This window comes from Schistocerca piceifrons, chromosome 5 (assembly GCF_021461385.2).
Source record: "Schistocerca piceifrons isolate TAMUIC-IGC-003096 chromosome 5, iqSchPice1.1, whole genome shotgun sequence".
Taxonomy (NCBI): Eukaryota; Metazoa; Arthropoda; class Insecta; order Orthoptera; family Acrididae; genus Schistocerca; species Schistocerca piceifrons.
Window position 1 is genome coordinate 428,855,996 of NC_060142.1, and position 20,813 is coordinate 428,876,808.

Consider the following 20,813-nt stretch of genomic DNA (forward strand, 5'->3'; position numbering starts at 1 on the left):
TGGTTATAATGTTCTGGCTGATCAGTGCATCTCCTAGTAAAGATTATCATTCAAATCCTGAACAATTTTCCATCCATTTGCTATTAATTTCTATCCCGAGTTAATAACCACATTTAATAATATCTCGTTTTTAGAGTTCCGTACATCAACCAATAAAAACGGAACCCTTATAGGACCTCATAGTTGTCTGTCTATCCGACTGTTCAGAACCTATTTCTCAGGAAAAAGTTGACGTATCAAGTTCAAATTTATGTCACATATTAAGGTCTGAGGCCCCTTGGCGATGTAAGGAAGTGAAGTTTCTAAGCTAATGCAATTTAAAGATTTGACCACTTATGTCACTATATTAGTACTCGCAAGCCCCCTCATCAAACGTTTAGGATACTGAATCATGAAATTTCACAAGAAGAGAGTTTTCACACTGCCACCAAAGGAAAAAAAAATCCGAAAATTGTTGGCTTGTAATTATACCAGACGAAAAAAGTTTTTTGTCAATTGTTATGAGACACTCTGTCCATCTGTTAACTCCCCTTTTCCCCCAAGAAGACTTGAGAGACGTAGCAAGTTGAAATTTATATCACATAATGAGGTCTATACTTTGGTGGTGTAAAAATATTAAGCTTCAATGTCAGTTCAATCAAAAGATATGGCCGTTTATGTCATATTTTGATATTGCTGGACTCCCTCGTTACAACCTATAGGGTACTTCCCCTTGACATAGAATAACGAAATTTGGCAAAAAGAAAGGTTTCAAAGGACAAGCAAAAGAGAAGAATCAGAAAATTGTTGATTTGTAACTATATCACACGAAAACATTTTTCTTTTTTCATTTGTTATCCGACTTTTAACTTGAAGTTAAAACATTATCGAGTGTCTGGGAACCGATATCTTGCCAGTATCATTGTCGATCAGAGGCAAAAATGGTAGGAATCCTCGATTCCTGTAATGGATCAACTGTCTACATACATAATTAAGTTTGTACGGAACCCTCAGTGCACGAGTCGTACGTGCAACTAGCCAATTTTGCTGACTGTCGAGTAGGTTTGAACAACATTAAAACAACCAGAGCAGTATGCACGAAATGTTTAGAACTGATGTAACGGAATCACATTCAGTGGAAATTTACTTCGTTCATGGCAACCAGAGACACATTTGCTCACATGCAATAAACATTCTAGACCGAACCATGCAACGTCGTAATAAAAAAATTGAAACGTTCAACTGAACAGCAAACAAGTGAGTGTTCCAATTGGAGTGAGACCGACTGCATTATTTTGTGTACCAAATATGGTCAGTTATGTGCGTATATTCTTAAAGACGGTCGTCGTACCCTTGAAGATCCTTATTTCAAAAATAAGGACTTTTAGCGCGAAATGTGTGTCTTCTCTTACAGCTGCGCACTATTTTTCCGGTATTTTTATTTTAATAGCAACCACAAAGTGAGCTTTTGTGACTTACGTGACCACTCATTTGCGGCTAATGCTCATATGTGTTTTTGGCTTTTTTCCACGTTTACAATTGGTTTTCCGAGTAACTGTCCCTTACTAGAGACGGCTCGCGCCGAGCATAGTATTATCTGACATTTGTGTTTATGAGCATCAGTTGCTGTTGCTGATACCACTGAGACACTTGTGCGGCACGAACGAAAGTGATACTGATGTAGGAATCACCATATGTTTGTATAAGTGGCAGTCAAATGAAAACGAGACAGATAGAAAAAAGGTAAGTAAACTGTTTATTATTCCAAAAGTAATCGCCGTTGTTAATACATTTGTCCCACTATGTGACAATACGATAAATTGCTTCATGTAAAAATATTTCCAGCTGTCTACAGAACCATGATTGCACCCAGATGTGCATCTCTTTGTGCGAAGCAAATCGGCGGCAACAAATGTCTTTCTTCAGGGTTTCAAAAATATGGAAATAGCATGGGGAGATATCGGGACTATATGGAGGATGTGTAAGAGCTTCCCAGCGTAACTTCTGCAACGTAGGCGGAACAACCTTGGCGACATATGGGCCCGCCTCTTCGGACGAAGAGGTGCACGTCTGAGTAAATACATGTTTCGTAGGCAACTGCAAACAATTTTACACGAAGATATTGACCGTCTTGCCTCATAGCGAGAGAAATGTATTAACAGTTACGACGATTACTTTTGAAATAATAAATAATTTACTTACTTTTTTCCATATGTCTCGTTTTCATTTGACAGCCCATTAAATGTCACGAATCCATTAAGCTTTCGTTTAACTTACAGTAGTTTCTGTTTTGCATGTAAATAATCATATCTGACCTCCCTTTATTCCTCATGGCGCTTGTTTTCTGGCTTTTCTGCCCAGCAAGTGTTACTGCGTATGACCCTTGCTTTCACACTGAAATATCTGCCCAATTAATTCTCTGACCTTTATCGGACAGCTCTCTGAGGTTAATTTGAGCACACGCACCACTCAAGAATGGAAGCTTAATTCTGAAAATAACCTCTCAATTATGCCTTAGCCACTCTCCACCGTACAATTTTTCCTGGGGCGTTCCCAGCTTGACTTCCAGGATAGCCTTCTTCCGCTTCAGAGAAATATTGTAACACTACCAGCAGCCGCTGTGAGAGACGATGTCTTCAAACGGGTTATGAGCTGTAATATATGAAGAATTACGTTCTTGGAAGAAGATTGATCTATCTACGAGAGGCAGTTTTCGTGACCAGTGCTGCTGCTATTCAGTCAGGTAGATCCTCAATAGGCCTCACAAGATCTGAGTGTACCCTGCTTGCCAACCGCACTCGGCAGACCCGGACTGTTCCCATCCAAGTGCAAGTGAACAGGCCATGAAGGTCCAATGTCACCATCCGGCCACTGTATCATTCTTAGCCCTTACACGTCACCAGATGCGGATATGAAGGGGCATGTGGTCAGCACACCACTCTGACTCGTGATTGGAGCCGCTACCCTCCAATCACGTAGCTCCTCAATGGTCCTAACATCCTAACAAGTGTTGAGTGCCCCCCGCTTGCCAACAGCACTCGGCAGACCCTGACAGTGACCCATCCAAGTGCTAGCAAAGTGCTTAACCTAGGTGATCTGACTGGAACCGGTGTTACCACTGTGGCAAGACTACTTATCGTTAAATAAATCCGCTTGTGAAATGTCATTGGTTGCTCTGGTTGGGGGGGAGGGGAGAGGTTTACTCTCATGTTTTCTGATCTACAAGCCTAATAGCTTAATAACTAGTTAATTACTACGCTTCCTTACGCTGTTCGTTGTCATCTATTTCGCTGATCAATAGAACTTGTTATTCTGTTTTAAAATATTTTCCAGTTAGAACAGTTATCATTTAAAAGTTACCAATTTCATCAAAATTTCCTATACACTTGTCAGATTTTGATTGAATAAATTTAAATCTTTACGAGTGCTTGAAAACTGTGCGAGATGGACTGTAGTAGCGTAAACGTAAAGTCCGTGGCGCAAGCCCGTGACTCGACTATCGGCCTGAGTGCATGCAGAGTGCAGCCTTTCTATTTCGCCGCGACGCAAGCAGAGAGGTGCGTGGCGGGCACGACCACCCGGCCACCTTTTACTTTCAGGAAAGATCCCCGGTACTAATTTTTACAGCAGACTAAGTGGACCTGGGGCCGTCCTGAACGGACGGGAAAGAGGGTAAATCCCCGCCCCATCCGGTATAGAACCAGGAACCTACAGGGTTGGCGTCGAGTGCTATACCCGGTAGATTAACATGAATAATGAAAGTAACGTATTCCGCATAAATAGGCAGGAATATCCATTTTTGTATAATTACGAGATAGCACAACAGTCACTGGAAGCAGTCACATCCATGAAATATCAAGTAATATCCGTACGAAGCGATTTAAAGTGGAACGACCACACCAAACTAATCGCAGGTATGGCAGATGCCAGACTGAGGTTCATCGGAAGAATCCTTAGGAAATGTAGTCGCCGGTCGGTGTGGCCGTGCGGTTGGTTCTAGGCGCTTCAGTCTAGAACCGCGTGACCGCTACGGTCGCAGGTTCGAATCCTGCCTCGGGCATGGATGTTTGTGATGTCCTTAGGTTAGTTAGGCTTAAGTAGTTCTAAATTCTAGGGGACTGATGACCTCAAAAGTTAAGTCCCATAGTGCTCAGAGCCATTTGAACCATTTTAAATGTAGTCCATCCACGAAAGAGATAGCTTACAAGACCCTCGTCCGAGCAGCACTTGAATATTGTTCGTCTAACTAAGAACCGTACCAGGTAGGATTGGTAGAGGAAATGAAAAAGGTCGAAAGGAGAGCAGTGCGTTTTGTCACAGATTCATTTAGTAAGCGCGAGAGCGTTACGGAGATGCTCAGCCAACTGCAGTGTCAGACGCTGTAAGAGAGGCTTCAGCGTCACGGCGTGGTTTGCTGTTACAGTTCAGAGCGTATATTCGTCGAAGAGTCAGCAAAAACATCGCTTCCTTCTACGTAGATCTCGCGAAAATACCGTGAAGGTTGACCTAGAGAGATGCGAGCTCGCACGGTAGCTCACCAACAGTCTTCCTTTCCGCGAACCTTTCGCGACTACAACAGGAAAGGGGGAAAGTGAGTCATACAGGAAGTACTCTGCGACCCACCGTAAGGTGGCTTGCGGAGTGCAGATGTAGGTAAAAATAAAATACTAGTGAAATACGATCACCGAAGTGCTGTACAGACATTATGACTAAAACTATAGCGGCATAAAAGTCATTCTGTTTGCGTAAAGGTGGATGAGGGGCTGAGAATTAGAGGAGTGTAAGGGCTGTACTCTTTAAGTCACACACAAAACGAGATGGCGCAGTGCTGAGACACTTTTAGGACGGCGGTTGAAACTCCCGTTCGGCCATCTGCATTAATGCAGATGTCGAAATAGTGCGTTTGTATAAGGATACTGCCGAAATCCTTCTCCGGCCTTCCTTTTTCCGAGTTTGCACTCTGTCTCTAGTGACCTCATCGTCGGGGGGACTTTAAACACGGGACCTTACGGACGAGAAATAAATAAATGTCACGGGCTTATTTCAAATAGTTTACAATGATCGTGAAAAGGACAGGGATAACGCATGTGATAGATGCCTGGAAACGCGGGCCTTACACGTTTTTTGCCTGTTGGGCGCGCCATTTTCCTGCTACCAGGATGTTGCTCGTAAGCGGGATTCCCTGCAGATGAGGATAAACGTGAAGTTCCGGCGCACTGAAGCCTTAACGGCACACCGTGGCTGTTTTAAAGACATGGTCTCGCAGGTTGCACTTTCCTCTCTCTGCGCCGTCACCTTGTGGAAATATGAACCGTTCCGTAGGCGAGACGCTAAAATGCAAACTTCACTGTTTCTGGGTAACGTGAACTAATTAGAGCGGTACTGTTACGTGCTTTACTCAGCAGCGGCCTTGGAAGACACATCGTAAACTGCAAATAAGCATTCCTTAACCACTGTAATGTATTAATGTTCAGTCATCTCATCCGATAATGAATTGCTACTATCTGCGCTGTGGACGTTGAGACGATTTAACGAATTTCACAGCAGGCGTCAGCGCGCGTTCTAATACTAGTTTAAAGTTGCGGAGCTTTATAACTTTCGCAAGGAGTTTCTATTTCAAGACGATATTCCGCTGTCAGTGGAAGAAACAAAGGGGTGGACTCGCTCAGCATTGAGAACGAGAATGCGTTTTGCGCATGTGCAAAGCTATTTCGCACGACGTCCACCGAACCAATAAGAAAAGGAATTTTGTGTGCTTTCTGGCGCGATCATGCAGAAGGTGTCTTTCCGAAATTACTGCTATTTGCCCCGAGAGGTCTATCATAGATAATTTCTTTGATTCAGTCGGCAGCAGAACTCGAATACATCGGCCTCCTCTCAGAAAAAAAGGACTAATCCTCGGGTAGCTAGGAGTCGTTGAAATGTGCTTCATCTACGTACACAAACACGTAAGTTTTGCAGTATTTTTTGTCTGACTTTCGGTCGGGAGCTGTACTAGAATAGCAACTGCACAGCATGCTGATAACTAGGCTGCTGCTGAATCCTGCAGTTTGGCCGTGTTGTTTAAAACTCGTCACCACGGTTCATATGAGTCTTCAGGGGTCAGCAGTACACGTTTTGTGTACCGAACAATCTAAAGGTCGCATGTCATGTGGCTAGGTTTTTCTCGGTTTGTGTATTGGTCCCGTGTGTATCTACGACTTGTCTCGCAATGACGTTTGCGCGAATGTCACGAGGTATAATACGTTGTCACATATTTTTGGAACTTCTGCAGTCTGTAACACCATATGAAACCAACTGAAAAGTGGCGATCGGTATTTTTATCGCGGAGTGGCAAATAGCATACAGACCACCTTCTCTCAATATATGACTGTATTTGGAAAGACTGGGTATTTATACTCTATCTTTGTCAGAAACAATATCATCAAACAGATTTTTTTTATGACGATTGCATCAGCTATCAGCTTTCACTTGGCTGTAGCTGATAATTGTGAGTTGAGCGTACTGTAAATGCGATTGTACTTTTGTTTGTTGAAAGCCTCAAGCTATCAGTGAATGCTGCGAAATGTTTTTTTTGCCAACAGTGTATTCGATGATCAAGGAAAGGTACTGGATTTGATAGTGACCGCCCGCGTAATGTAACTTACTTTGGACCATTTTCCGTAGCCTTTAAATTAAATTATCCCAACATTTTTCCCATACCTATGCTAGGAAAGAAAACTGCCGAGGGAATAACACTGTCCGTCCGAGCAACATGTTGCTATCATTTAAACGTTTCAGTGACATTAGCTAAGATTTCGAATATTCGTAGCTGAATTTCAGTGATTTCAGAAGTGAAAATGCGGGCCACTTCTGTCAATAACTATGACAGTAAAACTGATGTACAAAACAAACTGAATATTTTCTGTGAGATGCTTTATTTAAAAAACAAATGTTGAGTGTATTTATCCTATCTTAAACTGTAGGTTTAGGTTTAGTATGTGGAAAATTGCTTTCCTCAGCGGCTGAGAAGAATTGCATTCGTAGTCTCACTACACAATTGTTGCGGCTGGTTGTGTTCTTCATCAACAATTTTTAACGGGCGCGGAGTATAACAACATCCAGAACGGATGAAATAAAATTCTTGCTGTATCGATAAAGACATAATATTTCAATGTAGATAACATTTTGTTGTATCCTAAAAAGTCTATTTCTAATTCTTGTCTCGAACAATAAAATTTTTTATGACATGCCTAATTTTGGCTGTGTTGTTATTTACTGTGCTATCTCCTTCTGAAAGTATGCACTATAATGCCTGTCCAACATCAGTTGTCCAGATTATCTGATATGCAGGTTGCTGCTCCTGACTCGCGCGCATTCGGGAGGATGACGGTTCAATCCCGCGTCCGGCCATCCTGATTTAGGTTTTCCATGATTTCCCTAAATCGCTTTAGGCAAATGCCGGGATGGTTCCTTTGAAGGGCATGGCCGACTTCCTTCCCCATCCTTGCACAATCCAATGAGACCGATGACCTCGCTGTCTGGTCTCTTCCAACAAATCAACCCAACCCCTGACTCGCGCGATGAAATTAAATTTAACGGCGAGTTAATGACCACTGGTCATTGCGGTGTTAGAGCTCTTCAGAACTAATCGGCGTATGATGGGACGTTACCGTTTCGTTGTGTGAAACGACGCTAACGTTTTGTGCAGAAGGAATTGTTGTACACGTGGGACGGCTATGAGCAGTTCGCAGAAGCTCTGCGGGAAGTGTTGAGTGGTGACCACAACCAATGAGGAAGCAAGCGTGCAGGCAAGAATGAGAGGGAACCTCGCAGCCCGTAGCTTCCGGCTGACTTCGTGAGTGTTGCGCGTGGTGCAATCCAAGTGCGTGTCAACGGTGTTAAATACTGTACTAGTTTCACTCAGTATTCTCCTTCGGCCGTTCCCAACCGAGCGTGAGTGAAATGAATGGTCAGTAATCACAACAACTCATTTACTTCCATTGCCTGAACTTTTGCCAGCGTTTTTCCTTGAATCTGTCTGCATATATGAGAGCCTTTCTTGTTCTCAGTGATCATGTATGCGATTCGAGACTCAGTGTTACAGACTGTCTATGTATCAGCTTTTCGCCGCGGACAATATATGCGTGCTGAATAACGTGAATCAGCTGCACAGGAGAATAGAATCTGTGTAGTTGCCTGCTAACTTCCTGGGAACTACTTTAAGACGCAGTTCTCCTCTGGTTGTAAAATACAGTGTTGTCGTACTTTATACAGAAGCCTGAAATGGCGATGATATTTTGTGGACAAAATTTTATGAAAGAGAATAAAGTTACATTGTAAATTTTTTTCCAGCGAGGTCGATCGTATTGCAGTATTGCCTGGGAGACTATTTTGCTTTGCGCTGATTGCACCCTTTCGTGAACGAAATGTAAATGCAGTAATGGTGTCTTTCAACGTGCTCGTGACGACAAGATGAAAAAGATCCTGTGTTTGTCACAGGAAGACTGTTTTACAGGCTTGAAACGCACTTTTTTGTAGAAATAGCCCCATTTTAGGAAATTTCACTTTAACGCATTTCCAGTGAGTAGATTCCTTCCTTGTTGTACAAGTCTGGAACGTGTGCAAAATAATTTTCTGTGGCAGCCGTCACTTCATCGGACTAAAATCGTGCATCTGCCACACATTTGTACAGATGTGGGAACAGGCGGAAGTCAGAGGTGCTGTTGCCGGTGAATAGTGTGGAAGTATTAAAAAATGATTACTCCAGTTACTCCTGTTAACTGTTGCTGAAACACCTTTTGCTGCCTGTGAGAGATGAATTTTTTGTTTTGTTTCGTAGTCCTACTTTCTCCTCGTGTATCTCTTTAATTGAGTGGATCAAGAAGTACTGGACAGTTATTTTTACCCCTTACAAAGTAATGAACTAATATTGTAATGAGAAAGCACTGAAAATAATCTTCCCAGGAGGAGTATTTGTTCTGAAAAACTCCGGACATCAATGGGAAGCTGATTTTCAAATTTGCTTTCGGTCATTATTCTACAAAGATAGCACCTTTTTTGCACAAAAGTTTCTTGTAGCTAATCCGTTACTTGATGGATACCGTGTTCCCACTTCTGAAGCTTAAGGTGTCCACTATGTAATACACCATTACTGGTCGATCGTCTATTGTTACATGGTGCAATGCCTTGATTTTACATGTCTGGTTGCAGCTATTTGACGTTCCTCACGTTGATAATCTTAAAGTACAAGGGAATTTGAATAGAGTTGTCCTTATCTTAACTGTTGAAAATTAAGAATCAGCTTACTTACTAATCCTAAGCAACATTGAATAAATTTCCACGAGTGATAAGCCGATTTTTTGTGGCGCCCCGGTATCCATTTGGTGGAAAACTCTAGAACAGGGGTCTCCAAACTTTTTAGTCCGCGGGCCACATTGACTCCTCCACGAAGTCATAAGGGCCAAGATCTACCTAGTGGGATTAAAGCACCCTAGCACTCCATGATCACCGTAATGTAAGGCTAAAGGAAAGATGAAATCGCAAAAATTTAAGGTTGTGGGAATAGCATAGCCCTGAAACGGACTACGATTTTTATTTAATTACATAATTTTGATTGGTGGACATACCTGACCGAAATTCTGGCGAATTCCACCGACAAAAAAGTATGTCACTGCACATTCTGTATGTATTTTACAACGTAATCAAAAGAAAGTGAATCCTCGCTTAAGAAGCATCTTCCATAATGACTGATTACTAAGGCTAGTCGCCGAAGTGGCGTCCATTTGAGAGACTTGCACCTTACTCGTGAGTAGAATAAAATGCAAAGAATTTTTGTACTTAAAATTTTTTCGCCAAACTAGTCTGTTAACAGTTCTTTTTTTTTTTTCTTCACTGTCGCGCGGATCATGGTCTGTCTGTTTATTGTGGATAGCCACAAGTTTAACCATGACCTTCCGCTTTGTAAAGATAGAGCTCCGACAATGTTGCGGTGTATTGGTCGCGATGGGCCTCGAAAGTCAACTGTTGCCAGTATAGGTACCACCTCAAATGTTTGGTGGGCCGGATACGGGGGATGACCGGCCAGCTAACGCGGGCCGGTTTGCCGGCCTTCGCGGGCCGTAGTTTGGAGACCCCTGCTCTAGAACACTTACTATTTGAAAGTGCGCCATAAACAAAACCATTCAGAAGAACAAATTGACACTTGATTTACACTACTGCGTAATACGAAACAGTACAAAAAGGCAATTTTATCGATATCAAGGACATCTCTGCGCCAGGCCGTGCATGTTTCACCTTGGTCTCGTACTTAGTGTCGATGGCTGTTACGGCTGCATGTAGAGCTCAGTATTAAAATTGTATTGTTAATGAGGGCAAAGGGAACCTGAAATCCTCTGCTGCTGCATAGCATTCGCTGTACGATTAGCATCAAAGGCGTTTCCGATCTTCATTTCCCCATTTAACACACATACCGCCATTGGCAAAGTCAACTTGATCCATGAGAAAATTGAGAGACGGTGGGCATTCAGCTGAAGAGATTAACATACAATCCGATAATGAGAAGCGTAGGCCACGACCTCTCCTTTCCTCTTTCAGTTGTCGAAGGGGCTCGTCATTGTAATGAATACAACTGTATCGCTTTTTTCTTGTATACTAACCTTGAAATGTATAGGTAACTTCTTAATGTGATTTCCTCAACCCATGTCAGTCACTGTATTTTGCAGCCAAGTCAAAGTGACCATCATTTATCAGCAACATAATATTGACACATAGTTAGCTACTAGATATACATAGCTCCCAAATTGAGGCTTGATTTATAGAATATAGGGATCTGATTTCGTTGGTTCATCAAATATGTAAAATGGAGCTATAAATGCCAATCATCCACGATGATGTTTTTCAAATAAAGGCGAAACCCATCTGGTGAAATATTTCTTAATTAACAGTACGCTTAAGACAGTAAAGAAAAAAATTACTTGTTCTATAACAATAGCTGCTGCGATCCAAGATCATACAAACATATTACAGTGGTGCTTTAGAGAAGATGAACTTCTTGGGCAAGATCGCTTCCAGACAACCTTTATTGTCGATTACCGTGAGCATATTTACCATCTTCAGTTCTCGATAAGAGGTTAGTGCATGTCTCCTATAACAGCTGTACAAGTACTCTTTCTAAAACATTGCCAGGTATGTGAAGGATGGGCGATTCCTCACCAAGTCAAGGTTAGAACCACAATATACAGACTACAGCAATTCGCCAAATGCTCGTGTCCCATACCACACTCTACTGTGTACTTCATTGCAGCTGGGCACCGCTAATCTAGCTAGGATCCCAACCGTCAAATAGCTATCAAACCATTATTATAACGCAAAAATTTCATATTATACCAGCTACGTGATTATAATAACAGTATTTCACAACAGAAAGCTCACGGTTGGTTCATAGGTGCCATATAATCGTAAGCTCCACGTAGACGTGCATTTGAACATGGCATTGTAAGCCGAAACAGTCAAGCTTGTTGTGCAGACATATCTAGAGACAAGCAAGCTACTGGAATTGAGTTCTTGTGAAAAGGTCTCGCACTGCTCACATCTTTTGTCCCTCTTCCTCTGCGCATTGACACTCTAACACCTTCTTTGAATTCTGGTGGTGTAGAGGTACCATCGATTATTTCGATGATCATATCAGTCAGCTTTCCACCGGGTATATAAAATCCCACTGGTATTCCATCAGGTCCAGGTATTTGTTTGAAAGGAGACATTTTTACAATGAGGTCCAAAGAAACTGGTACACCGGCCTAATGTCGTGTAGAGGCCCCGCGAGCATGCAGAAGTGCCGCAGCACGACGTGGCATGCACTCGACTAATGTTTGATGTAGTGCTGGAGGGATCTTACACCATTAGTCCTGCAGGGATGTCCGTAAATCCGTAGGAGTACGAGGGGGTGGAGATCTCTTCTGAACAGCACGTTGCAAAGGCATCCCATATATGGTGAATAATTTTCATCCTGGGGAGTCTGGTGGCCAGCCGTAGTGTTTAAACTCAGAAGAGTGTTCCTGGAGCCACTCTGTACCAATTCTGAAAGTGTGAGGTGTCACATTGTCCTACTGGAATTGCCCAAGTTCGTCGGAATGCACAATGGACAAGTATGGAAGAAAGTGATCAGACAGGATTCTTACGTACATGTCACCTGCGAGAGTCATATCTAGACGTATCAGGTGCCCCATATCACTCCCACTACACAGGCCCACATCATTACAGAGCCTCCACCAGCATGAACAGTCCCCCCTGCCGGCCGAAGTGGCCGTGCGGTTAAAGGCGCTGCAGTCTGGAACCGCAAGACCGCTACGGTCGCAGGTTCGAATCCTGCCTCGGGCATGGATATTTGTGATGTCCTTAGGTTAGTTAGGTTTAACTAGTTCTAAGTTCTAGGGGACTAATGACCTCAGCAGTTGAGTCCCATAGTGCTCAGAGCCCTCATGAACAGTCCCCTGCTGAAATGCAGGGTCCATGGATATATGAGGTTGTTTCCATACCCGTACACGTCCATTCGCTCGATAGAATTTGAAACGAGACTTGGCTGACCACGCAACATGTTTCCAGTCACTAACAATCAAATGTCGTTGTTGACGGGCCCAGGCCAGGCGTAAAGCTGTGTGTCTTGCAGTGGGTCTTCGGCTCCTAAAGCCCATATCGATGATATTTCGTTGAACTGTTCGCACGCTAACACTTGTTGATGGCCCATCATTGAAATCTGCAGCGATCTGCCGAAGGGTTGCACTTCTGTCACGTTCAACGATTATCTTCAGTCTTCGTTGGTCCCTTGCTTGCAGGATCTTTCTCCGGTCGCAGCGATGTCGGAGATTTGATGTTTTACCGGATTCGTGATGTTCACGGTACACTCGTGAAATGGTCGCACTGGAAAATCCCCTCTTCATCGCTATCTCGGAGACGCTGTGTCCCATCCTCGTGTGCCGACTATAACACCACGTTCAAACTCACTTAAATCTCCATAACCTTCTTTTGTAGCAGCACTAACCGCTCTGACAACTGCGCCAGACACTCGTCTTATATAGGTGTCGCCGACCGCAGCGCCGTATTGTGTTTACATATTTGAATACGCATTCATATACCAGTCTCTTTGGCGCAGCAGCTCTTCACTAGAAACAGTTGTCAGCAGTTGTATATCGTCATCAGGAACGGAATTTTTGTGTATTTAATTGGAATTAAACACTTTGCTATTTTTATTAATACAGAGGGGTCCAAAAAATGTATCCACTGTTTAAAAGTCCATAACTTGCAAACTAATTCACGGAGTTGTCTCATTTTTGGTGAAAATGTAGCTTAAAGTCCAACTTAAAGATATCACTGTAGGTGTTCGAAATGGTCATCATTGAAATTCACACACAAACGATTCCGCCGAACTGCAGTACGAACTACTGACTGCAACGTGTTCACTTGTTTATTTGCACATGAATGTACGATGGATTCTCGAAATTCATCCAATGTGCGTGGCTTTTGTCGATAAACGACGTCTTTTAGTGTTCCCCACAGGTAAAAAGTCCAGAGGAGTTAGGTCTGGGGAACGTGGTAGATACTCCACAACACCTCTACGGCCTATCCATCTTCCTGGTAGATTTTCGTCGAGATACGCCCTAACACGATTTTGGTAGTGGGCTGCGGCACCATATTTTTGAAATTAAACTCTTCTGCCGGCCGCAGTGGTCTAGTGGTTCTAGGCGCGCAGTCCGGAACCGCGGGACTGCTACGGTCGCAGGTTCGAATCCTGCCTCGGGCATGGATGTGTGTGATGTCCTGTCCTTAGGTTAGTTAGGTTTAAGTAGTTCTAAGTTCTAGGGGACTGATGACCACAGAAGTTACGTCCCATAGTGCTCAGAGCCATTTGAACCATTTTAAACTCTTCCATCTCCATACAAGTCTCGGATTGCAGGTAAAATGGATGTCTGAAGCTTCTGAAGGTACAACTCATCGGTAACTGTGCCGTCAAAGAAGAATGGCCCAATGAAGCCCCGGTAAGACAACCCACACCACACATTTACTCCTGGCAAATTCACAGCTTTGTCTACATGGGCGTTCGGATTTTCGGCGGCCCAGTAGATGCAATTGTGGTGATTTACTGCACCATTGAGTTTGAACTGTGCCTCATCAGACCACACAATCATCTTTGCAAACTCTTCATCATTGCGCACCATGTTAGTAAACCACTAGCACTATTCCATTCTATGATCTGGGTCGTCCTCGTTCATTGCGTGTAGCAGTCATGGGATGTAGCACTTTCACTTTGCTGTCTTCAAAATTCACGGAACACTTGAGCGGCTCACTCCAGTTTCAGGGGCGCACTGTCTCACAGACTTTTGTGGTGAGCGAGTGAATTGTTGTAACACACGACGGACTTTTTACTGTTACAGGTCGTCCAGATCGTTGGCTGTGTACATCTTTAACAAAGCCTTCGGCTTCAAATTTGTCTCGAATGCGACGAATCGTTAAACGTGTCGGTTGCTCTGTTTGATACTCATTTCGCCATTGCCGTTGAACCTCATTAATGTTTTCGTACTTAAAATACCACTTAAAAACTGACTTCCTTTCATCGAATGTAAGCCTTGCTCCAGCCAAGTTTACTCGAGTGACTAGGTGCAACTGAGAACAAAACACTTGACTATCTGGCAACTGTCAACTGACAAAACAAATCAACGCAATACAACGCTTGTGTGGCGATTGCCGGAATTACAAACTATTACACTACCAAAGATGAGACAACTCCGTCAATTAGTTATCCAGTTATGGACTTTTAAACAGAGGATACATTTTTTGGACCCCTCTGTATATCAAAGCAGTTTTATATTTAATTGTTGGTGTTATTAACTACAGAAAGCAAACAGTGGCACTGACCAAAAAAGTCTATAAAACTGTATCCTGGTTCCGGTCCTGGTGCTGGGCATGATGCAACTGTGTGTCACGCATTGTGCGGCCTGCGCTGGCCTGGTAGACTACAGGACTGAAAATAGCGCGCCACCTCGTTTGGCGTCAATTATTAACTAAGTGCCTCGTCTGTGTGCGCAGGTGACACGTCGCCTCGGCGCGCTCCGAAATGTTGCTGCTTCTCCTTCTCCTACTGATACCTGCTCAGCACGGCGGAAAGCACAGCCCAGGTAAGTTGCCATATCGCTCATCTCCTCACCCCTCGCACAGGGTCGAGGACCCGGCAGAAAGAAGTGACACCTCACCATGGCCCTTGCAGATCTTGTCTCACGTTCCAGAATAGCCAGTGACGGTCGCACTCTTCCGAAGGTGGTGTCCCAGTTGTTCACCCGAGCAACAAAGAAACAACGGAAGATTACATTTTGTCGGCTGAGGCGAACGACGTCAATAATGACTCAACGCCAGCCATATGACTGTTATGTGCTGGCACCTTAAATCGTCGTCATTCATCTCCTCCTCGCTCTCTCATTTATCCATTTTACCGTTTCTTTTGCGTGGGTCTGCGGCCAGAATAATTTATTCCCAACGTTTAACATGTTGCCAATTGATGTTTCCTCCATACGTAGAGTGCTGAGATGAAGTCTCTCTCTCTCTCTCTCTCTCTCTCTCTCTCTCTCTCTCTCTCTCTCTCCCCCTCCCTCCCTCCTCCCCTCCCACCGTCCCTACCCCCTTGTAATCCACCGAGCGAGGTGGCGCAGTGGTTAGACACTGGACTCGCATTCGGGAGGATGACGGTTCAATCCCGAGTCCTGCCATCCTGATTTAGGTTTTCCGTGATTTCCCTAAATCGCTCCAGGCAAATGCCGGGATGGTTCCTTTCAAAGGGCACGGCCGACTTCCTTCCCCGGCCTTCCCTAATGCGATGAGACCGATGACCTCGCTGTCTGGTCTCCTTCCCCAAAACAATCAACCTTGTCCTCCGTCCCTCCCTCCCTCCCCCCCTGTCCTCCCTTCCTTCTTCTATTTCCCTACCCCCTACATCTATATCTGTATCTACACCCACTTACACATTCCGCAACCTACCGTATGGTGCATGGTGGAGCGTACCTTGTGCCACTACTACTGCCGACCGCCGGCCGGTGTGGCCGTGCGGTCCTAGGCGCTTCAGTCTGGAACCGCGTGACCGCTACGGTCGCAGGTTCGAATCCTGCCTTGGGCATGGATGTGTGTGATGTCCTTAGGTTAGTTAGGTTTAATTAGTTCTAAGTTCTAGGCGACTGATGACATCAGAAGTTAAGTCTCATAGTGCTCAGGGCCATTTGAACCATTTTGAACCACTACTACTCGTTTCCTTTCCTGTTCCACTCGCAAGTGCAACGAGTTCCGTACGAGCCATAATTTTTGTTGTCTTACTTTCGTTGTCCTTATGAAACATGTACGTTAGCGACAGTAGAATCGTTCCGTAGTCTGCTTGAAATTCCGGTTATTTAAATTTTATCAACAGTGCTTCGTTAAACTCAGGCTCAGATGAGATACTACCTGCAGACGTCACGGAGGAAAGGAAAACTGAAGAAGAGTGGGAAGGCTGCAGTCAAAAGACTCAGAAACAGTTGTTGTCAGCAACACGTAATGGCGGCGAAAACTGTGCCCATGTTTGAAAATTCGCAGAAAGTGCGTTCTCAAACGACCATAAGTTACAGAAATGAGCGTATTCACCTCACCAAAACGTGAGAAAACACTGCAGCATCAAAGCCATGACAAGTTGTAGATTGTGTAGCAGACTAGCTACATGTAAGTAAGAAAATAAAATAACCTACTGAAGATAGCACAAAAAGTGCTGAAACATGTCAGGGTAAAACGAAACTGAAAAGGTGTCCTGCATAAGGCGGAATTCTTCGTCTTATCATTTCTATCCTTCACGTTAAAGGAAATGTACGATAATGTTGTACTGTGTTTGGCAACGTATGTGGAAAAGAAGCAGAAGCATTAAGGAAGGGACCGAAGTCGATGAGGTAACTACGACTAATGCATGTAAATAAAGTGCAATGGGCGGTACATGTTGCCTGGCGAATGGATGGGGGATCATAATACAGGGTGTCCAGAAAAGGACTCCCTGATTTCAAAATTAAATATCTCGAAAACAGAGATCGATAGAGGAATGCAGTAAACGGTATGTTTACTGTGAAAGCTGTAAGAAGTTTATACAGCAGTTTGAAATAATAGTTACAAAAGCTGCTAACAGATGGCGCTGTACGCTGTACAGCTCATGTCAGCATAAGTGAAATAATCGTATGAAAACAATCTTTGCAAACAATCAAATCACAATGTTTTCAAAATGTTCACCATTGGCACTACAGAGGTGGCGCAAACGAAGAATGAAATTCGCCCTCACATTTCGTAGTGTCTCAACCGAAATGGATTCACATGCCACAGAGATCGCCGAGTCAAGTTCGTCCAGCGTGGCGGGATGCTTCGGGAAGACCATGTATTTCACTGTGCCCCACAAAAAAGTCACAGGGAGTCAAATCCGGCGAATATGGAGGCCAATCCATGCCTGCACCAGTAAATTTGGGATATTCCAAAGCAATGACTCGATTCCCGAAGTATTCCTCAAGAAAGCGAAACACTTGTTCGGTCCGATGTGGTCGGGCTCCATCTTGCATAAACCATTCAGTACCTGGTTGATCCTCTAATGCTTGCTGTGTGGCGACAAATTGTTCCAAAATTGCAACGTAACGTGCACCAGTGACCGTTTCTCGAATGAAAAAAGGGCCAATAATGCCTCTGCTGCATACTGCAGCCCACACAGTAACTTTAGGAGAATACAGGGGTTTCGTTTCACACTAATAAGGCTTTTCGGAACCCCAAAATCGCCGGTTCTGCTTATTCACGTATCCATTCAGGTGGAAGTGTGCTTCATCTGTAAACCAGATGCAGCCAACATCAAATCCTTCACTATCAATCATTGTGAGCATCTGATTAGCAAAGGCAACCCTTTGTTGCACAGCTCGTACGAGTATGGCCTGGTGCGTTTGAATTTTGAATGGAAACATGTGTAGGCTCTTTCTCAGTATTTACTGCGTGCTGGAACGCTTCAAACCAGTCTCAGATGCAATTCTACGGACGGATGACATTGGATTTCGCTGAATAATTCCAGAAACTGTGGCGATATTTCCAGGCGTAACTGCGGTTTGCTTGCGGCCAACATGCCCCACTAGATCATCAGTTACGCTGCCCGTTCGTTGAAATTTTGCGAAGAGCGTACGAATGGTGTTCGCATCGGGTCCTTTTGGAACATTAAATCGTGTTTGAAAACTTCGCCTTGTTGCCATAGGACTCTCTTCTAAGCTGTGGTACTCTAGCACCAGAAAAACGCGTTGTTCAACGGAGTACATGGTTTTCATCTCTTCCTTCGGTACGCTAACCTCCTTTCACGTTTCAATAGTGGAACTGATCGCTCTGGGCTTCGGATCACTATTTATACTAGGCATTACGTATGGCGATTACAGCACCATCTGTTAGCAGCTTTTGTAACTATTATTTCAAACTGCTGTATAAACTTCTTACAGCTTTCACAATAAACATACCGTTTACTGCATTCCTCTATCGATCTTTGTTTTCGAGATATTTAATTTTGAAATCAGGGAGTCATTTTCTGGACACCCTGTAGTTTGCGCATTGCTGTTTTGCTGTGAATGAAATAATTAAAAAAACTCCATATTATCAGTTATTGGACGTATTTAAGTCATCAGTTATTAGCACTCAAATACTGATAAGTGTTGCATTGTACAACTGACTGATGGCTCTATGGTCATGAAACCAGAAGCTAATTAAAAACGTTTATGCTTCCATAGTGTTAAAGTGACGAAGTCTCCTCTCCTTCCACCGGAATATGCTTTCTGTTTTGTGGTTAATGGCTTACAACAAATGTTGCGCGTCGAAGCACTGTTTCTAGAACAGTCAAGTGTGAATTTCGTGATGCGCATGCGTATATGAAAGATAAATACGTGAGCACTGTGCTGGCTGGCAGTACCAGCTGATCTGCAGGTGCCCTGTGACTCTACTGCGTTAGCCGCTGTCAGAAATAAGGGTGCAAACTATTCGCTAGGCGGCACTAAATGAGACAGTTCTTTTTTTGTGCGAAACCTGTATGTAAGATCTGCTTCACAGTTCTAAATACCGTAACTCGAGTGCCAGTTAATATCCCTCTGTGCCTCGTGTTATTTTATCTGATCCTCTAGCCCAGAGGTGCTAAACCTTTTTAGGCTTCAGATCTACTACATGCAATTTAGTCCATTTAGAGATTTGCTAACGTAATAATTCATAAAGATCTAAGCACAAAACCATATCGTAGCCAAAATTAACCATTTTATGTACAGAAAATACAAAAAGCCAATTTACTCTTCATTAAAAGTTATAGGCCTACTACTCAATTTTTAAGATATTTCTCATGCGAAAAAATTAAAATATACACTACCATAAATGTTGAAAAAAGTTTAATGAGATACTTGCCTTTGCTTATCTCTGGGAAGTTAACTATAATCTGGTGAATAATTTGTCAGAGCCAAATTTACATAGCGTGCAAATTGGATCAGTCAGCCTATTTTTACGCTTAGATTTCCCTGTGTGTTAATCGCTGAAAACGCTGCCTCACATAGATAAATTGACCCAAAAAACGACAAAACTTACAATGTTAGGCAAGATTTTTACACTCAATAATATCAGAAAGTTATTTTCGTTGTTTTCCGACATTAACTTCAATGTTATTTTGAAATCTAACTACTTCCTCTTCAAGTTCAGTCTCACTGCATAAGAAAAGAGTACTCATTTTACTTGAAGTATCTTCTACTCTTTTTGGAAAGGTTGAGCTACGAAAGCTAGAACAGGCTCCATTGTCTTGAAATCTGAAAATCGGTTTTCAAACTCTCCATTCAGTGCTGTCAGCTTGGTCGTATACTTCTTTACCGATTTTTGACTGAATAACTTTTGTCGATACGACAGTTTTGATTGTATTTTAGGGTAGTGTCTCACATTTAGTTCTGTGACTGTGCTATACAAAGGTAAAGTTTCTGCATGAAACACCGTACAGAAGATATAAGAGCTATAATAATTTGCTTCTTTCCTTGAAGTTCTTAGTTTAACTCATTTAGTTAGTTTACAGGTCCAACAAGCAGCTCAACTCATACAGTCGTGAGTAACCCTCATCTATTTCAGACACAAAAGATTTTATCACTGGGAGAAGTTCTGTAAATCTGTTTAGAACCATACCTCTATTCAGCCCTCGAACTTCAGTGTACAATAGCAGGTCTCCATATTGGCTATCCAATTCTTCTAATAGCACCCAAAATTTTCTTCTCTGTAGCGATTGTGAGGAAATTGACTTCACAATTTTTGTGACAAAAATCACAACCTGTGCCATTTTCAAAATATGTTCACAAAGAACTTCTGTAGTAATACTTAAAAAAAGGTGCTAAATATTCTCCGTTCGCAAATGCTAAAATTGCCAACAAACTGGTATTCTACAAAAACAGCTCATTTAAACAGACTTCGGCAAAGTTTTTGGAAGATGGACTCATTAAGCCGTGGCGATCGAATGGTCGATCGCGATCAACTGGTAGGGCACCTTTGCTCTAGCCCCATAGTAGTTTTCGATACCAGAAATCAGCCATACTTCCCCGTACGAGAGCAGGAAGCGCAGTTTACAACATAGACATGCTTCGCTCCATAAACCCCGCCATCGTCTTAACTGTGGCAATAATTTACGATGAATCCGTTATTTTACGTAGCCAGCGCTTAACACGGACACGTTCGTCCACGGAATCAGGCAGAGAGCTTGATTCCCACCAACCGCCCTAAGGCTACGCTGACCAGAAGAGTCGATTTGATTGAAGCGTGAGAGAGGACATGTCTTGGCG

General features: G+C 43.2%; 1 protein-coding gene across 2 annotated transcripts in view; it reads left to right on the forward strand.

Annotated features, from left to right (window-relative positions):
- LOC124798370 (3-hydroxy-3-methylglutaryl-coenzyme A reductase) overlaps positions 1–20,813 on the forward strand; it is a 391,651-nt gene that overhangs the window by 74,610 nt on the left and 296,228 nt on the right. For both annotated transcript variants that reach the window (XM_047261740.1, XM_047261741.1), the window contains exon 2: positions 15,040–15,128. The gene's annotated coding sequence lies outside the window, so the exon portion shown is untranslated. The remainder of the gene's footprint in view (positions 1–15,039; positions 15,129–20,813) is intronic.